The sequence below is a fragment of the Zalophus californianus genome, chromosome 7, assembly GCF_009762305.2.
Source record: "Zalophus californianus isolate mZalCal1 chromosome 7, mZalCal1.pri.v2, whole genome shotgun sequence".
In the NCBI taxonomy this organism is placed as follows: domain Eukaryota; kingdom Metazoa; phylum Chordata; class Mammalia; order Carnivora; family Otariidae; genus Zalophus; species Zalophus californianus.
Window position 1 is genome coordinate 2,524,181 of NC_045601.1, and position 20,238 is coordinate 2,544,418.

The window sequence follows — 20,238 nt, forward strand, 5'->3', positions numbered from 1 at the left end:
ACCTTTTCCACAGCATGTGGCCATTATATACCATAACTTGACCTATTTAGGAACAGCAGAAACCTGAGTTTCCACAGCCCCAGAACAACTGTCAAAATTTAGTTTGGGAACAGCCTTCTTGTTTGAGGGGTAACCTGAGTTACCTTCCTCACTTATCTAAAATAAGCAGTATTCAAGCTATAAATGCCCCAGGAAATGTCCCAAATTGGCCCTTGATACAAAACACAAGACTCTGTTGGGCAAAAGTAAGAATATACATCTCTGGTCTGTCCATTTCCTTTCTTTTTCATGTGATTATAAATAGTATTGTTCATGTTAATTAACATTTGTGTAATACAAATTAGAAGGTATTTTTCACATTTATCATTTCATTTAATCCAGACCAACAATTTTGGTAAAGTATTTTACAAACAGAAATGTTTTACAGATGGGAAGAAGCTAGCACGTAGAAATGTTAAGTGATTTGCCTCAGAGTATATACATCAGAAACAGTGGATTCAAAATGTTAAGACCTAGGTCTTCTAAGTCCTCCTGACACGATACTACAATTCCTTTTTTCCTTCAGCAAATACTTACTGACACCTACTGTGTGCTTGGCACTTTTCTAGGCAAAAGGGTTACGGCAGTGAATAAAACAGACGAAGTCCTTGACCTCATGGGATTCACACTCCAGGCATGAGAGCTGGACAATAAACAAAATAAATAAAAAGATATATAGTATGGTAGATGGTGATAAGTGCCATGGAGGTCAGATGAGGGTCCCTGAGGCAATTGGAAGTAGAATAAACAGCAAAAGTTTCACGGATAAGGCAACACTCAAGTAGAGCCCGGAGGGAGGGATGGGAGGGAGCCATGTGTTTACCTGGGGAGGGAGCATTTCGGGGTGAAGGAACAGCGAGGGCAGTGTCCCTGATGCAGACATTTACCGGAAATGTTCAAAGCCAGTATGGCTGGAGGGAGCCGGGAGAGGGCACGGGCAGTTGGAGTCAAAGAGGCAAAGCGGTGGTAGGATCCAGGTCATGGAGCCCGGCAGTCCATGGTGGCGACTTTTACCTTCCTGTCAGGGTGAGATGGGAGGCTAGTGGGAGGTTCTGAGTGGTATCATCTGATTTACATTGTAAGGAGATCGCTCTGGCGGCCCTGTTAAAAATAGATTAGGGAGACCCAGGGGAAGTGAGGACGACTACCCTCTTCCCCACAGTAAGAGACGGTGGTTCTGTGCAGAGATAAAGCCAACAGGATTCGCTGGCAGACCGCATAGACAAGAAACCACAAAAGATGACCCAAGGTGTTTGCAACAGTGGAGACATGGAGCTCGTCAACGTGGCAGGGAAACACGAAGCAAAGGCAGGGTGGGGGTGAGGGAGAAGATCAGGAGGTTGGTTGGGGACTTGAAAAGTTAGATAACAAGGAGACTATCCCAGTGGTGATATATCCAGTACACAGATGTTTATTTGAATATGGAGTTCAGAGACAGTGCTGGGCTAGAGGGGTACTTTTAGGGCTCATCAGCTTATGAGATCACCAAGGGAGTGGGTGCAGGTGGCCAAGACAAGAGGCCCAGGGTCTGAGACTTGGAGGCCAAGTGCAAACATGTTTCAAGAAGGAGAGAATAATCAACCATGTCAATGCTGCTGGCAGATCAAGCAACACAAAACTGAAAAAAGGGACCACTAGACCATTTAGCAGCATGCAAATCATTGCAGTCTTGCCATGGTTTTTGTTGAGTGGTGTCGAGAAAAAAACCTGACTGTAAGAGAGTTAAAGATAGGAGAGAATACAAACATTTATCTCAGAGAATTTGCATGAGGGAAAGAGAAATAGGCAGTAGCTAAAGATGATACTAGAGTCAAAAATATTTTGTGAACATGCAAGCAATAAGGGATGGGTTTGCATATTGGTGGGAATGGCCAGCGAAGAAAGAAATGTTGACTGTGCAAGAGAGAGGGAGAAGTGCTTGCTCTCCATCATGGACTAGACCAAGGTGGCCGGGAGAGAGTGTGGGGAGCGGCCAGACTGGGGCGGGGGGCAGCCCTCCCACCCTGCAGTCGTGGGCCATGAAGCAGCATCTGCGGGCAGAGGCCAGGAGGCAGGTGCAAGTGGGGTGCAGAGGTGCTTATGCAGGTTCCTTTCTGATTGTTCTTGTGTTCTCAATGAATAGGAAACCGTGTCTTCCCCTGAGAGTAAAGATGGAAGTAGAGGTGTCAGGCCTTGACCAGAGAGATCAAGGAATGAGGAAGCCATTTGGGGGAAGGGATAGAGAATTCTCTACTGCCAGGCACAATCGGCAAGCAGCCATAAATTTAAAGTGAGACCAGCGACTACCATTGTTTGCTCTCTTTTTCTAGACATATTTGGTTATGTGGGTGCAAGAGTGGAGTAGGAGGAGTGTTTAATTCAAGCAGAGCTGTGGTTTTAGCCAACTGAGTAAGACAGAGAGTGTGCCACTATTATACCGCCTTCTACCCACTCTACCCAGAATACTCCCCCCGGAATCTCCGATGATGGCCCAAGGACAGACCACTCCCCCCAGAATACTCCTGTGATGGCCCAAAGGTAGACTAGCTGAGAAAAAGAAACTAATGATCACCCTGTAGCTTCAGACACAGGGTCTATCAGACTCGCAGTCTTGTCTCTGACACTGGTACCAAAGAATACAGCATGACCTGGTGTAACTGTCCTGTCAAGTACAGATTTAACAGCAAGGTTAACCCAAACTCTTGGCTCCTTTAAAAATCAATGATGGGGGAGCCTGGGTGGTGCATTTGGTTAAGTATCCGACTCTTGGTTTCAGCTCAGGTCATGATCTCGGGGTGCGAGATCGAGCCCCAACAACAGGCTCCTCGCTCAGCACGGAGTCGGCTTGAGATTCTTTCTCCCTCTCCCCTCTGCTCGTGCTCTATCTCTCAAATAAATAAATAAATCTTTAAAAAATATCTATGATGGGGCGCCTGGGTGGCTCAGTTGGTTAAGCGACTGCCTTCGGCTCAGGTCATGATCCTGGAGTCCCTGGATCGAGTCCCGCATCGGGCTCCCCGCTCAGCGGGGAGTCTGCTTCTCCCTCTGACCCTCCCCCCTCTCATGTGCTCTCTCTCTCTCATTCTCTCTGTCTCAAATAAATAAATAAAATCTTTAAAAAAAATATCTATGATGGTCTTCAACACAAAAACATTTAAATCTTGTTTTACTTTTTATTGATTTTGACCCTGTCAGTTCTCAGGGCAACTGATTATTGAATTTTGCTATCATCTATAAAAGCAGCACTTTTTTTAACCCTAACTTACTTTTCTTATGCATCTAATTCATGCCAATACTCTGATATTTAGCAAGCAAACCTGTGTGCAGTGTAGTGGTATCAATGATGGTAATAATTACCGCATCAGGTTGTTTACAGTGCAGATGTATTTCAGAAAGGTAAAAAAATGCCACTTAAGCAAAAGGAGCTACGTGAAATTGCTTGTTCGATCTTAGTAGAGTAAATAGTATAAGCAACCTTGGGGTTGTCTGCCCTTATTGACATGGAAAGCTTGCTAATGGGTGCTTTTAGACATCAAATGTAGGCCCAGAGGCTTATCTGGGCTGGGTCTGGGAGACCTTATTCTGATAAAATGACGAATTTGGAGGCAGAAATTTCTAATATTTGGATCTGAGGTTGTCCTGGCCTTTTCTGTGATGTAGCCAGTACTCTAATATCCCCAAACCTCAGGGAAAACCTTGCTGCCTACATGAGACATGTATTAGAAGTGCTCTATGGGAATGAAGAAAAGAAATGGTCTTCAGAATTCAGCACTGAAACCAAAATCACTGCGGCCAGGGGCCAAGAGCACTGTTAGAAACCTGAGGACGTCGGCAAAGCAAGGGCACACCCAGGGGTGTGGCGGCTCAAAGCATCCCCCAGATGGCCCTGCCACGGCCCATGCTGCACCAGAAGCTTCCCACGCACTACACCAGAGCGTGAAGCTGGAAGGTGATTTTGAGTTCTTCTCCACTGGGATGGCTTACTTGACTTTTCACCACCTGGACTAATTTACTTATCTGAGCCCACGGAAAGGGGCTAGTCCCACCTCGAACCCAGGGCCGGCTTCTAGCAAAAATCCCAAACTAAGAACTTACAAACTTGTAAACATTGCCCTGAGATAAACATGTTTTTATTGTTTTGATACCTACATTGTCTTTCAATATGTACAAAAAATATTTACAGTTAAACATTTTATTTTGGCTTGTTGAAATACACACTTGTAAGGATGCCAAATGGGCCTCTGGCAGAGCGAGCAACCGAGGCCTGCGGCAGTCAGCTTCCTTAGCGTTTCTGGAGACCAGTGCTGCTCACAACATTCGTTTATTCCGAAAGAATAAAGTGGGTCCGATTTCTGCCTCCTCCAGCCAAACCCAGCAATGTCACAGGACTCCATTATTTTTAAATAAGGACCATTAGTGATGAGTAACACTTGCATTTCAAGGACAGAATGCATGGCTGTGCGCCAGGGATTTGGAGATTCGGTGTGAGCATGAATAATGCAGCCTAGTCATTCTAACCCTCACGGTCATGGCCTCCCTTCATGTGCATTGAGATCTCATTATTTAGAACTGTTGCCTACCGGTACCTATTATTACATATTGGATTGACATAATTATTAACTAAAAGCAAATCTCCAGTGATTAGAACAAAAAGGCTCAACCTTTCACCCGCCCCTTTTCCCTCCCAATGTCTCCTAAGGAAAGGGGCCAATGTGAAGTCTTAGTTAAATTCTGAATAAGCTGAGCATTGTTATTATATTCCCCAGTGTTACCTTCCTGCCTCCCAAGATTAAATTTCTAACCGTGTCATATGAGGGCATTCAGCTTTTCGGGGGTGTCACCTGTTTATGGTAGCGCCTGGGAACCAGCACAGGGTCAGATAAAACAGAAGGTTAATTCGTAGAAGTAAGTGAAAACGTAACTTTGTCCCCCTACGTCTGATGCTACAAGGACATTGTGATGAAAACGCGATGTCGCCTCCCCGGTCCGCGCCGTCCAACCACCAAACACACCCACCTTCCTATTTCTTGCTTTTGCTAAGGTTCCGCCTTTCTCACCAGCCCCGTGTCTTAAAGCTCTGTGTGGGCAGAACAGGTAAAAGAAACTGTGTGCGGCTGCTCTGCGATCTTGCAGCGAAGGGAGAGGAGGATCGACTGAGAACACTGAGGCCAGAACCGGGAGCTTCATAATCCACACAGACCCATCCCTGAGCCCCTGCCGTTGTCCCACTAAAACCATTCAGAAAGGGCCAGGGTACACTCCCGTGGTATGCTTCGTTCTCAAGGGCTCTTTCAAAATCAGACTTTCTCAGGTCTCATGACCTTGACACCTGACACTGCAGATTGGAGGATGTTCCTCAATTTGGGTTTGTGCTGGGTTTCCTTATGACTAGATGCGGGATATGCCTTTCTGGCAGAAACATCACAGAAGTGATGTTGTGCTCTTCTCACCGGGTCCTAGCAGGTGGTGCAGGGCTGGGACCGTCCCGGGGCTGGGATCATCCCGGGGCTGGGATCGTGCGGGGCTGGGACCGTGCGGGGCTGGGATCATCCCGGGGCTGGAATCCTGCAGGGCTGGGATCATCCCGGGGCTGGGATCGTGCGGGGCTGGGATTGTCCTGGGGCTGGGATCGTGCGGGGCTGGGACCTTGCGGGGCTGGGATTGTCCTGGGGCTGGGATCGTGCGGGGCTGGGACCGTGCGGGGCTGGGATCATCCCGGGGCTGGGATCGTGCGGGGCTGGGATCGTCCTGGGGCTGGGATCGTGCGGGGCTGGGATCATCCTGGGGCTGGGATCGTGCGGGGCTGGGATTGTCCTGGGGCTGGGATCGTGCGGGGCTGGGATCGTGCGGGGCTGGGATTGTCCTGGGGCTGGGATCGTGCGGGGCTGGGACCTTGCGGGGCTGGGACCTTGCGGGGCTGGGATCATCCCGGGGCTGGGATCGTGCGGGGCTGGGACCGTGCGGGGCTGGGATCATCCCGGGGCTGGGATCCTGCAGGGCTGGGATCATCCCGGGGCTGGGATCGTGCGGGGCTGGGATTGTCCTGGGGCTGGGATCGTGCGGGGCTGGGATCGTGCGGGGCTGGGATTGTCCTGGGGCTGGGATCGTGCGGGGCTGGGACCTTGCGGGGCTGGGATCATCCCGGGGCTGGGATCCTGCAGGGCTGGGATCATCCCGGGGCTGGGACCGTGCGGGGCTGGGATCATCCCGGGGCTGGGATCGTGCAGGGCTGGGATCGTGCGGGGCTGGAATCATCCCGGGGCTGGGATCGTGCGGGGCTGGGACTGTGCGGGGCTGGGATCATCCCGGGGCTGGGATCATCCCGGGGCTGGGATCGTGCGGGGCTGGGATCGTGCGGGGCTGGGATCATCCCGGGGCTGGGATCGTGCGGGGCTGGGATCATCCCGGGGCTGGGATCATCCCGGGGCTGGGATCGTGCGGGGCTGGGATTGTCCTGGGGCTGGGATCATCCCGGGGCTGGGATCGTGCGGGGCTGGGATCATCCCGGGGCTGGGATCGTGCGGGGCTGGGACCGTGCGGGGCTGGGATCATCCCGGGGCTGGGATCATCCCGGGGCTGGGATCATCCCGGGGCTGGGATCGTGCGGGGCTGGGATCATCCCGGGGCTGGGATCATCCCGGGGCTGGGATCATCCCGGGGCTGGGATCGTGCGGGGCTGGGATCATCCCGGGGCTGGGATCGTGCGGGGCTGGGACCGTGCGGGGCTGGGATCATCCTGGGGCTGGGATCATCCCGGGGCTGGGATCATCCCGGGGCTGGGATCGTGCGGGGCTGGGATCATCCCGGGGCTGGGATCGTGCGGGGCTGGGACCGTGCGGGGCTGGGATCATCCCGGGGCTGGGATCATCCCGGGGCTGGGATCATCCCGGGGCTGGGATCGTGCGGGGCTGGGATCATCCCGGGGCTGGGATCGTGCGGGGCTGGGATTGTCCTGGGGCTGGGATCGTGTGGGGCTGGGACTGTGCGGGGCTGGGATCATCCCGGGGCTGGGATCGTGCGGGGCTGGGACCGTGCGGGGCTGGGATCATCCCCGGGCTGGAATCCTGCAGGGCTGGGATCGTCCTGGGGGTGGTGCTAAAGCGATGGAAGATGAAGGGGCATCTGGCCGACTCCAGTCAGGTCGTTCTTTCTCACTTTGGAATGAGGAAGTCCTTGAAGAGGAAAAGCTGTGATACTCTGTAAGCGTCCCTTCCTCATCCAGCTTCCACCTGCCAGGTGCAGCACACCTGGGCGCTTCCTGCCTCACTTACCAGGAGCGTCCAGCCACCAGCCCTCCCACGTCAAGATGCCTGCATTCTGCTAAAAGCTTCCTCTCTTCCCTATTCACTGATGCCAAATCAGGCTCACAGGTTCCTATTTAATTCAGTGGGTTATTGACTAGCCCACTGTTGTTTTATTACTGTCAATATCATTATTTATTTTGACGTGAGGTCGCTCCAGATTTCAGCAGGAGGAGCCGCTGGTTGCTGGCCACTCTGTCCTCTCAACAGCACTCAACCCTCTCAACTGTTGGAGCTCTTCCTGCCTCCTGCTGTAAGCCCAGCGGGCCCTGCCCCAGCCCCAGCCCTGGAAGCTGCCCTTCCTCCAAGCCTGGCTCTGTTCCGTGGAGAAAGGGATGCAGAAACGAGTCCCTGGGCTCTAGCATGTTCTTGGCTACCGGGGTGTCTGCTCCCAGGCCCTCGGGGTGGAAAAGCCAGGGGTGCGTTTCTGTCCGCACACACATACACACATACTCACACACGAGCGCACACACACACACATTTACCTCCCTACTTGTATCTGTGTCTACCCACATATGTTGAAACCAGTGCTCCCCACCAACATCTCCAATTTTAATGTGGCACTGCAGGATTTATTCTAATCTTCTCTCTTTCCATATTTATAACTTCCCTCTTTGACCATGAGAAACGTGGCTTCTAAAATCGTCAGGATAGTAACCCATTTGACCAATCCTCCCTCCGTCTAGCCAGTCTCCCATCACCACTGCCGCCATCCTCGGTAGCTGCCCTCTGCCCTTGGCTTGGTTCTGATACCCCACTCTGGGTTGCCATCCACACTCCCGCGTAATCAACCTCCTCAATCCACTTGTATTCGGGACCATGTGTCTTCACCTGCACCACGTGTCCACAGCCACAGCCCCCCTGGGCACGTGAACGTTAACTTCCATGTGAGTAACTGTAAGCAGGGCTGCCGCTCATAGTTGCACAGGATGTACACTGAACAACTCCAGAAAATCACAGTTTGTGGAGGTTTTGACCCTAGTTTCCTTTCCAGGCTCTTCAACTTTCTTCAGATATTTACTAACATATTAGCACTTATGAAAAGATGTCTGTAAGAGTAAACTCATGAACATTGTTTCTCTCCAACCACTGATGCAACTTGCGAACAAACAAAACTTTCCTCAAATATTTTTCTCTCACTTACTTGCCCAATACTTACCAATAACATGTATTAGGATTTCAGGTTAATTAGGATCTTCCCAAGTCCAGACTTTTGCTTTTCATTTATTCTCTAGAATCAAGATGCTTTCCAGGACCATGGCCTTTGGCCTCTAGGACATTTCCTTAGATATACGAAAGACACAGAAGTGACTTTTGTCCGTGACTAGTGTTTTTATCTATTGCTGGTAGAAGTCATCGATCATGTATTCTCTAAGCAGCCTGGAAACAGCCTATTTTTCTCATTCACAAATGCTTTTGTCTCTTATTTTTCTCCGCAAGTCCCTCATTCACTTCCTGGGGGGGGGTGTTTGTTTTAACCAAACAAACCCAGTGTGTGTTGGTTGTCGTCGGCGATGGGAGGCCCCCTGCACCACACACACTGTCGATGCTCCTCCCCCACCCCGGTCAGCTTCCTCTTCCCTGACCCGAAGTAGCAGGTGCCCAGCCCAGCGCCCAGCTCTCCTGGGTCCCGCCCCTGCTGACCCGTTTGTAGGGCAGAGCCAGACTCATAACAGCTTTGTCTCCTTTGATGCTACAAGACTCTAACCATTTTCACACTCGTTTTCTGAGTTTTGAACGGGTTAAAACTGCATCTTTTGTAGGAAAAATAGAGACAGCATGCTTACATGGGGCTCAAGGAAGACAGGTAACTGAGGGCATCGCCTTTGAGCCAGGAAGACCCCTGGAACAAGCAGCAGAAACTCCCTGATGGTTTGCGTTGTCTTCAGACCGACGCGTGGCCCCATGGGTGAGTTCCGAAGTGTGTGAGCGGTCCCTGCCCACGTTTAGGCATGAATATGTGCAGATTGCAGAGACGAGTGCTGGCCTAGAGACCAACCTCTCCCAGTTTCTGGGCCCCGCTTCTTCTACGGTGCTGGCAGTGCTGCCTGGACACACAGCCACGGGAACAAAGACTTAGGTCTGCACGCCAGCCTTGGTGGCATCCCCCATGGCATCTTATGTGGCATCCAGCAACATCCCATGTGGCATCTCACGTGGCATCCTGCAGCACCCATGTGGCATTTCACGTGGCATCCCGCGTGGCATCCCGCGTGGCATCCCGCGTGGCAGCATGACAGAGCTCTGGCTCTAGGGCAGTTGAAGGGTCCCCTGGTGTGTCCCCTTCTCCCTTCTTCTCTGTCTGGTCAACCCCTTTACTTGGTGAGCAGAGGGCCATGCCCTGGGGACAGGGGATGGAGGCGCAGGGAGCCCTGTGCCACGTGAGGACCACCCGTCCAGGGCCACGTATCAGCAGGACTGCCTAGGAGAGAAAAGCCCCATTCCAGCTTTTGCTTAAGACTCCACGTTTTACATCTTCTGTCTGTGTAAGACCACTCACTGCTAACCAATACAAGGACAAAATCTAACAAAACCCAACCACAGCCTTCCGGGGGGTGTGATCAAGTGTACAGATAGCCGGGGACAGAGTCCTGAGCAGGAGGGCAGGGGACAGGCTCACAAGGAGGCCGTGTCAGCAGCCAGACTCCTGCACTCTCCCCTGGAGGACGGGGCAGGGAAGTGGGGTGGAGTCAGGACATGGCTGGGGATGAAGGACGTGAACAAAGGCGCAGAGCGAGGACACCGCAGGTGGTTAGGGAGGTGAGGAGGCAGGATGAGCACTATCCAGGAGAGGAGACAAGAACAAAGAGGTTTTGACTCTGCTTTTTACAGCCTGACTGTGATGTGTCGGACGTCGTGCTCACCCATGTAAGAAAACTCACTCCGAGGTGTAAAAATTGTAAACCAGCAGCACCCTCCTCGCCTCTCCGCCTCGCCCGAACCTCAGCGGTCCCTGAGCAGCATCAGGGAGGGCTGGGGTCTGGGGACCTGAAGAGGATCAAGCACAGGAGACAGCTCCCACCACTTACATCATCAGGCAAAGCTGAAAGAATGAAAAGTCAACATCCTCGGGTTGTAGTGATCGTCTGAGAATAATTCCCCACACATGACAACAACCATACACCCATGCCAAACAGCCCGTCAGTACCACCCGGGCCCGCGGACAGAAGCAAGATCAGGTGGGTCCAAGACAGTGAGAGCCGCCTGAGGGAAGACTCTGACCCTTAAAGCCAGGGGCCTTTGGAACCCATGAGGGTCATGCACAGGTGAGCAGGTTGAGCACTGCTCCATAGTCAAGTCTGTGGTCTGGAGGCGGGATGCCAGTTGCGTTGGGAGACAGATGCAGGCGGAGGAGTTAAGTAAGCCCCTGCAGTGGTCTGACTATGTGGGCTAGGCCAGTGGAACACACCACCCCCAGATATGTCTCTTTGGCCTGTGCACTGTTTTGAACTAAAGCCCTCGAGACCCAGCAGAGGCGGGAACAAGTTCTAAAACATGGCCTAAGTTCTCCTTCTGGAAAGAAACCCGTGCCCCTCTCCCATCCCGGGAGGAGGAGGACTTCGCAGCTCCAATAGGGCAGAAGACACAGGCTCCTATCCGCATAACGAACCTGACTCCCGGCCCTGGGCCCCATCCTTTCCAGGTCATCTCCCCACAACGTGCCGCCCCGCCCCCAGCGTTCAGCCCCAGACGGAAGACCCGCCCGCCTTCTGACCAGCCTTCGGGGGACTGGGGTCTCGGTGCTCCTGCGCGGAAGCACAATGCCGCCTTAAAATCCTCTGCTTTTGTCTCGCTGCTCCCTCTGTGGTCAGTGGTCACTCCCATGTACGGGGCCCCAGCCGGAGCACCCCGGCGGGCTGCAGGAGAAAGAATCTTTCCTCCCCTGTACAGGTCCTGGAGTGAACGGAAGAGAAAAACGGAAATGTGGGGGAAGGTTTTGAAGGAAGTAGCAGAACTGACTACCGAACCCCGCAACTCGAGGGGTGAGCACGATGCCCAGGTGGCAGGTCACAGTCAGTGCCGGCACGCGGTGGTCACCGCGAGGCTGCGCACCTGTGACACGCCGGCGCCAGACAGGAGAGCGCCGAGGGGGCTTGCCGAGCGCCGGGCTCCAGGCTCCTGGAGGGGGGGCTGCACTCGAGCGGAGCGCTGGGGGACGACACGGGATCGGCCACCTCCCTGAGAAGGTGAATGGGGAGAACACATTCCAGGGAATGGCACGAGCCACGCCCCGGGGCCAGGGGGTTGCTCCTCAGCTGCTCCTGGCCTGACCCCCACGGGACCCTGGTGCGCGGAGGAGGCGCGGGGGGCGGGGCGCAGGGCGCAGGTGCGGGCGCGCCCAGTGAAAATCTGTCGCGTGTCCTTCTACAAGTAAGAACATATTTCATAGGAGAAAAGTCAAAGAGAGAGTATCAGAGAAGGTATTGAACTTGACCAAACTTTCCAGTGAGATTATTTTCACTGCGCTTGCCTCCACGCAGGTAACTCTTTATATCTGGTTTGAGGCCCCCGTGGCTCTGTGGCGTTCCCTTGACCGAGACGTTTCAGCAATGATCCCTTCGGGTTCCTCCTAGTTTGCGTGCGCTTCGGGCAGAGGCCGACATCCTCTGACACCTGACGCGGCCCGGGCAGTGGGAACGCACGGCCACAGAATTCAGATGACAAATGTCCCACAAGCCCGAGAGTATCGGACCACGGAGAACGATGCTCACGGAGCTGGAGACGACACGTGCCCTGAGTTCCCAAACGAAAGGATGGAAAACAAGCCCTCGAGACGCGTGGTCACGGGACGCCCCAGACGTGCGTTGGAGCGCGTGCTGCGTACAGACTCAGAGAAGAGCCTGGCGAGCGCTCCGAGCACGCCGTCCAGACGCAGCTTCCTTTCTCTATTTTCTCAGATAAAATGGCAGGATATCGAAAGCATGCAATGTGATGATTCGATATACCTATACCCTCAGGGGTCTCCCCTCACATAACCAGTCTGAGGTTTTTTGGTGAGAACGTCCAAGTTCCACTCTCAGCGAATTTCAATTATACAATGTCGTATTATCAACTACAGTCACCATGTTAGGCATCGGATTGTCAAAACTTATTCATCTCAAACCTGAAAATTGGTACTTGTAAAAACTACCTCTCCTATTTCCCCCCAACCCCTGACCCCAGGCAACCACATGTCTGCTGTTTTTATGAGTGCAGCCTCTTTTTTTTTTTTAGATTCCGTGTATGTGATACTTGCTGCATTTGTCTTTCTCTGTCTGGCTTGTCTCACTTAGCATTATAATGCCCTCCAGGTTCATCCATGTTGTTGCAAACGACAGGATTTCTTTCTTTTTTAAGGATGAATAATATTCTACTTTATATGTATATAGGGTAGTCCTGTATTTAATGACTTGAGGAACCTCCAAACGGATTTCCAGAGTGGGTGCGCCAGTTCCCACTCCTGCCAACAGTGCACAAGTTTCCTGTTCTCCACATCCTCTTGTTTTCGACCGTGGACATCCTAACAGGTGTGAGGTGATATCTCTTTGAGGTTTCGCTTTGCATTTCCCTTATGATGAGTGATGTTGAGCATTTCTTCACATACCTGTTGGCCATCTGTATCTTCTTTGGGAAAAATGTCTATTTGGGTCCTTTGCCCATTTTTCAATTGGGTTTATTTTGGGGTGGTTTTTTTTGTTTTGAGGGTTTTTTTTCAGCTATTGAGTTGTATGAGTTGCTTGCATATTTTAGATATTAACTCCTTATCAGATATGTGGTTTGCAGATATTTTCCACCATTCATCGGTTGCCTTTCATTTTGTTGATGGTCTCCTTTGCTGTGCAGAGCTTTTTGGTTTGATGTAGTCCCACTTGTTTATTATTGCTTTTGTTGCCTTTGATTTTGGTGTCAAATCCAAAAAAGCATCACCAAGACTGATAAGTGTTTTCTTCGAAGAGTTTTATGGTTTCAGGTTCTGTGTTTAAGTTTTTAATCCATTCTGAGTCGATTGTTGTGTACGGAGTAAGACAGGGGTCCAGTTTCATTCTTTTGTATGGAGCTGTCCAGTTTTCTCAGCACTGTTTATTGAAAAGGCTGTTCTTTTCCTATTGTAGATTCTTGGCTCCTTTGTGGAAACTTCGCTGACCGCATATGTTGGGGTTATTTCTGGGCTCTCTATTCTATTCCATTGATCCCTGTGTCTGTTTTTATGCTAATGCCACACTGTTGTGATTTTTGTGGCTCTGTAATATAGTTTGAAATCAAGAAGTGTGATAACTTCAGTTTTGTTCTTTCTCAGACTGCCGTGGCTCTTTAGAGTCTTTTGTGGTTCTATACAAATATTACACTGCTTGTTTTATTTCTGTGAAAAATGTCATTGGAGTTTGATAGGCATGGCATTGAACCTATAGATGGCTTTGGGTACTACGGACATTTTAACAATACTAACTCTTCCAGTCCATGAGCATGGAATATCTTTCCATTTATTTATGTCTTCTTCAATTTCTTTCATCAATGTCTTATACTTTTCAGTTCACAGATCTTTCACTTCCTTGGTTAAATTTATTCTTAAGAATTTGATTCTTTTTGATGCAATTGTAATTGGGGTTGTTTTCTGAATTTCTTTTTCTGGGATAGTTCCTTGTTGGTGTATAGAAATGCAGCTAATTTTTGTATATTGATTTCATATCCTGCAACTGTGCTGAAATTGTTATTAGTTCAAACAGTTTTTGGTGAAGTGTTACGGGGTCTCTATATAATATCACATCATCTGCAAATAGAGGCAATTTTACTTCTTCCTTCTTATTCGGATGCCTTTTAATTTTTTTTTTTATTGACTAATTGCTCTGATTAGGGTTTGCAGTACTATGTCACTAAAAGTGGTTAGAGTAGACATCCTTGTCTTATTTCTTACCTTTGGGATAAAGCTTTCAGTGTTTCACCATTGAGTATATTGTTAGCTGGGGGTTCATCATATATGGCCTTTTTTATCTTGAGATAAGTTCCCTCTATACCCACTTCGTTGAGAGTTGTTATCATGAAAGGATGTTGGATTTTGTCAAATGCTTTTTCTGCACCTGTTGAGTTGATGATATGATTTTTATCCTTCACTTTCTTAACGTGATATATCACATTAATTCATTTGCAGATGTTGAGCCATCCTTGAATCCCTGGAATAAATCCAACTGGACCACGCTGTATAACCCTTTTAATGTATTGTTGAACTCAGTTTGCTAATATTTAGTTGAAGATTTTTCATCTACGTTCATCAGGGATATTGGCCTGTAATTTTCTTTTCTTGTAATGACTCTGGCTTTGGTATCGGAGTAATGCTGGCCTCATAATATGAGTTTGGAAATGTTTCCATATCTTTTGTTTTTTGGAAGAATTTGAGAGGATTGGTATTAATTCTTCTCTAAATGTTTCTTAGAATTTCACCAGTGAAGTTGTCTGGTCCTAGGCTTTTGTTTGTTAGGAGGTTTTAATTACTCATTCAATCTCCTTACTAGTAATGGATCTGTTCAGACTTTCTATCTTTTCATGATTCAGGCTTGGTAGGTCGTATGTTTATAGGAATTTATCCATTTCACCTAGGTCATCAAATCTTTTGTGTGTAATTGTTTGTAGCGGCCCTTAACGATCCTTCATATTTCTATGGTTCAGTTGTAATGTCTCCTATTTTATTTCCAGTTTTATTTATTTGAGTCCTCCCTTTATTGTTCCTGGTAAGTCTAGCTAAAAGTTTGTCTATTTTGTCTATTGTGTCAAAAAATCAATTCTTAGTTCCATTGATCTTTTCTATTGCCTTTTTAGTCTCTATGTCTGCTCTGATCTTTGTTATTTCCTTCCCTCTACTAACTTTGGCCCAGTTTGTTCTGCTTTTTCAAGTTCCCTGAGGTGTAAAGTTCACTGAAGTGTAAAATTTGGTTGTTTATTTGAGATCTTTCTTTTTATTAATGTATGTGTTTATCACTATAAACTTCTCTCTTAGAACTGCTTTTGTTGCATCACATAAGTTTGGATATGTTGTGCATCCATTCTCACTTATCTCAATATACTTTTTGATTTCTTCTGTGAACCGTTTGCTGTTCAGGGCCATGTTGTTTAATTTCTACTTATTTGTATATACTTCAGTTTTCTTCTTGTAATTGATTTCTCATTCCATACCTTTGTGATCAGAAAGGATGTTTGATATGATTTCAGTCTTCTGAAATTCATTAAGGATAAACAACATATTTGGGCCTAACATATTATCTATCCTGAGGAATGTTCCATGTGCACAAGGAGAGTGTGTCTGCGGCAGCTGCTGGATGGGATGTTACATCTGTTAGGCCCATCTAGTCTAATAGTAGTGCAGTCCCATATTTCTTTATTGATCTTTTGTCTGGATGCTCTATCCATTGTTGAAAGTGGAGTACTGAGGCCCCCTCCTCTTATTGTATTGCTATTTCTCCCTTCAGCTCTGTTAATACTTGCTTTATCTACCTAGGTGCGCTGATGTTGGGTGCATAAATTAAGCTGGGAAAGTACCTAGTTAAGGTCCTTCTAGGGAGAAGCTTGGAGATGGGCCCTTTTGCCTGCTCCCTCTGTGCTGGGCCTGGGTGTACAGCCACTGGCAGGAGGCATGGGACAGATGAGGCTATGTTGCTCCTGTGACCATTAAGAACTGTTTGCTTGCAACAGTCCTGGGAATCATAAGCCCTAGCCCCTTTGGCTACTGGGGAGAGGTGATCCAGGGTCCTGTCCTTTCAGCTGTAACCGCAAAAGCTGAGGAGGTGCATGCGTGTACAAGCACCTTCCAAGGAGACACTGGTGCCTAGGTTTTATTACTGGAGCAGGCTGGAGGGAGAAGGGATGAAAGGTGTCTACCAGCTTCCCGGTCTCTGGGGACTATTTCAGCCAGCACCTGGATGCTGGCCAGGTTAGAAACGTGGCCCCTGGATCGCGATTTTTCGAGTATGCAGATAAAACCCTTTCAGGGAGAGACTGAGAGATACGTCATTTTGCCTGCTTTCTCTATGCTGAGTTTGGGGGGTAGCGAGGTGAGTGCTTGCTTGCCCACTGACAATTGCTTCTCTATTTGCCATAGTCTTGTGAGTCTTGTGGATACACGTCCCATTGGCTTTCAGAGCTAGTTGTTTGGGGCCCCAACCCTCTGGTGGGAGTCGTAAGAGTTGTAGGACTCTAGATATGAGCTCCAAACCATTTGCTCCTCAGGGGGAAGCTAGGAACTGCGGTGCCCTCCTGAGATTGTATGGCACTCTGCCACGGGTAGAGTTTACGGCAAAAGTGTGTCTCAGCCTTTCTTACACAATTAGATGTGAGTGTGTCTCAGCCTTTCTTACACAATTAGATGTGGGTATTTGTTCCTGTGTCTCGTGTGTAGGAGTCGCTTTGCCAGTTTCTGGATCTCTTTTACAGGGAATTGCTCCATGTGTACCTGTAAATTTGGTGTGGCCGTGGGGGGAGGGGCACGCAGGAGCCTCCTAGGTCATCATCTTGGTTGACTCATGCCTTGTTTCCGTTCTCGATGTGTCAGTTCACTGGTGCGTGGGGGAGCTCCTCCCTGTCAGCAGATCTCAATTTTACCTCCCGTTCTGAAAATCTGGATTCCCACAAATGTATTATGATTGTAGCAAAGCACTTCACAAAAATTCTTCCTGAATCCTTCTGGATAAAATGGTAAAAGGTAGGCTGAATCACACTGCTCTTAGGCAGATTCTTAATGGATTGAATCACAGTAGAGCCAGGCATGGTAAATCATTTTCTCAGTGTGAAATAAACTGATTAGGGAAATGTTATGGGGTTGTGATATTGATCTTGTGCTCATCAGAACTATTTTAAATCGATGACTTTGATGAAAATAGGAGATGCTTATCCAATTTGCTGAATTATAAAATTTGTGATGGATAACTAATAGTAAAAAGAATGCTCAGGAGCCCATATTATTTGACGTGGTTGGAATTGAAAGCAGTTAAGATACTGAGAAAAGAAAATGATAAACATATAGGCTGCAAAGAGACTACCTTGAATGGTGTTGTGAGGCCTAACATGAGTCACATGTATAATTTTTAATTTTCTAGTAGTCACACTTAAAAAGGTCAAAAGAAACTGAGGAAATTAATCTTCAAAATATTTTAAAGATCCATTTATTTATCTTAGAAAGAGAGAGAACACGAGTGGGAGGGGCAGAGGCAGAGGGAGAGAGAGAATCTTACGCAGACGGCCCTGAGTGCAGAGCCCTAGCCAGGGTCAATGTCATGACCCTGGAATCACAATCTGAGCCGAAGCCAAGAGTCAGGGGCTCAATCGACTGCGCCACCCGGGCACCCCAATCCTCAGAACATTTTTAACTCAATACACAAACTGTAATCATTTCAACACGTAATCAATATAAAATTTATCACTGAGAGATATTTTACCTTATTTTTGTATGAAGTCTTCAAAATCGGAGGTGCATTTGATAGTTATAGCACATCTCAGTTCAGTTAAGCACATTCCAAACACTCCACTGTCATATGTGGTTACCATGTTGGCCATGTGTTACCATGTTGGGCAACACAGGTCACAATATTGGTATATGTAAAAATTCTGAGATGAAGGTAAATTGATCACAAGTTTGATGTAAGTCACTCTGATAGATAACCCGGTCTTGGATGGCACTGGTAGTATGGTGTATAGGTTACCTATTGCCAAAATAACCCTGCATAAGAAAGAACCCTAAGACCTCAGTGGCATGTGACACGAGCCTTTACTATTGCTCATAAGTCTACAGGTAAGCTGGGACCAGACAGCCAAGGTGACTGGACCAACTGACGCACCTGTCTTCCTAGGTCAACCCCTGCTGGTTGGTCTAGCATGGCCTCAGCTGGGACAGCCCATCTCTGCCCTGTGTGCTCTCTCATCCTCACCAAGCAGCCCCAGCCTGCTCTCAGGATAGGGGAATTCTCTGACAGAAACCTCTCAGGGGCTAGACTCAGAATCGGCACAACGTCCCTTTGCCGCATCCCCTGACCCGATCAGTCTCAGGCGAAGGCAGACCAGCTAGCCAGGTAGACGAGTCTGCCTCCTCACAGGAGGCCTATGAAACCACATTGCCAAGGACAGGAGTGTAGGGCCACTCTCTGAGGCCACTGGGGCCACCAATCTGCCTCAGGTGGTGTCCATGCTGACAAAGGGTCGTTTCTTCCAGGCCTGGGCACCACATCCTAGGTGGGATGTGAGCTGCACTGAGGAAAGCAGCCTGGGACCACGAGCCCCTTTGTAAGGAATCCTAGGAGCTGGGTAATGTTCAGCCCCCAAACAAGAACAATGGGGGAGCAACGTGAGAGTTATTTTCAAGATTGTATCAAACTGTCCTGGGCAAGAGGCAGCCTTGTTCTCAGTTCCCCTATAGCATTTTCTGAGGGTTTGTTACACATCAGGAAGTGTGCTGCAAGAGGAGATTAGTAGCATAAGGGAAGTTTCAGCAGATATCAGTTCATTCAAAGGAGAACTTTCTAACAAATGAGAGGGACTCGTTACTATCAAATAATTCGCCTGCCACAGTGAGCTCTAAGACTAGAAGTACTTGAGCAGAGGCAGAGCCAAGGGAACTCCTTCTCCAGGGTGGGTCACGGAGCTGCCTGCTCAGGGAACTTCCAGCCCTTACCTCTTCACGCTGGTCTCCCAGGTGCGGCAGTTCAATTTGTGGGGACACATCTAATCACCCCTCTGTGCACAGACCCATCTGGACTTACAAAGTGCTCCAACCACAGGCATGAGAACGCGTCCTAAGACCAGCCCCACGTTGCTAAGTGCCCGGCACACTGTTTTGTTACACCAAAGGGTGAGAAAGTACAGAATGGTTATGTGACTGGCACTCACGTGGAACAGGGGGATGAGCTGGAAGTGAAAGAGCCTGTGGGTGCTCATCTGTGAGGTGCCGCTGTTCCCGGCACAGTCAGACCACAAACCCAGACACAGCGCCTGTCAGCCCTGAACTGTGGAAGATCCATCCTTCTCGTGTGGCTGATTACGTGCATGCCTTTACCCAGAGAAATAATTTAGCTTTCCCTGGGCTAAAACAAAGCAAATCATTAGCAGCCCCAGAGTTTGAATTCAGGAGCATCACACTGAATTGTCTCTGTTTCCTTAGAAATACAAAGAAATTAATAAATCTTCAAGGAACTCATGGTGGGGAGTGCCATGGGAGATGCAGGGATCACACCGAGGCGGAGAGCCTTCTTCCAGTCTCAGGAGAAACAGAGGCTCTGGAACGGGTCTTCCTGGTTCTCAGAAGTCATGGAGGCATAGAACAAGTAGGCCATGGTGGCAAGTTGTACTGAGAACTTTTGTAGCTGGCTCGACTAGGGCTGCTCTCTGACTCAGTTTGCAAAACTGTAAGGCTCCGGGAAAAAGGGGCGTAAATCTACATCAGGGCCAGAGGCACCCCTACAAGAAAAGAGATATTTTCTTTTTAGGTTCAGCATTACTAAAACTTCTCTGATGATTCCGGTGGTCTCAACTGAAGTTCACTGACCAGAAGAACATCAAGAGCCCTGGGGGAAACACACCATGAAGAAAGGAGAACCAACAGGTGACCGCGACTCAAAGCTCTCAAACAAGATTGATCAGAGGCTTTGCCTCCACCAGGGAGCTGAGCACACCAGGGAATAACACTGAGCGTGTGCAAGCGCAGAATATGCCCTTGACTCAGTGGTGGCATCAGCTCCCTTGGGAAGACCCCTCTGGCCTGCACAGTTTCTAGACAAACCGTAGCAAGGCTCCATTCATCTCCCCACCACCATGGGACAGAAGCAGTAGCGATGGAAGACATGCCCCTATGCAGTCAGCCTCAGGGGTGGGTCAGAGTCTTCATTTCTCTCTCAGTGGTGCCTTGGGAAGCAGGACAAGCCCCTCAAGGACATCCTCCCAGGATTCTTGGGAGATGGGGGCCAGT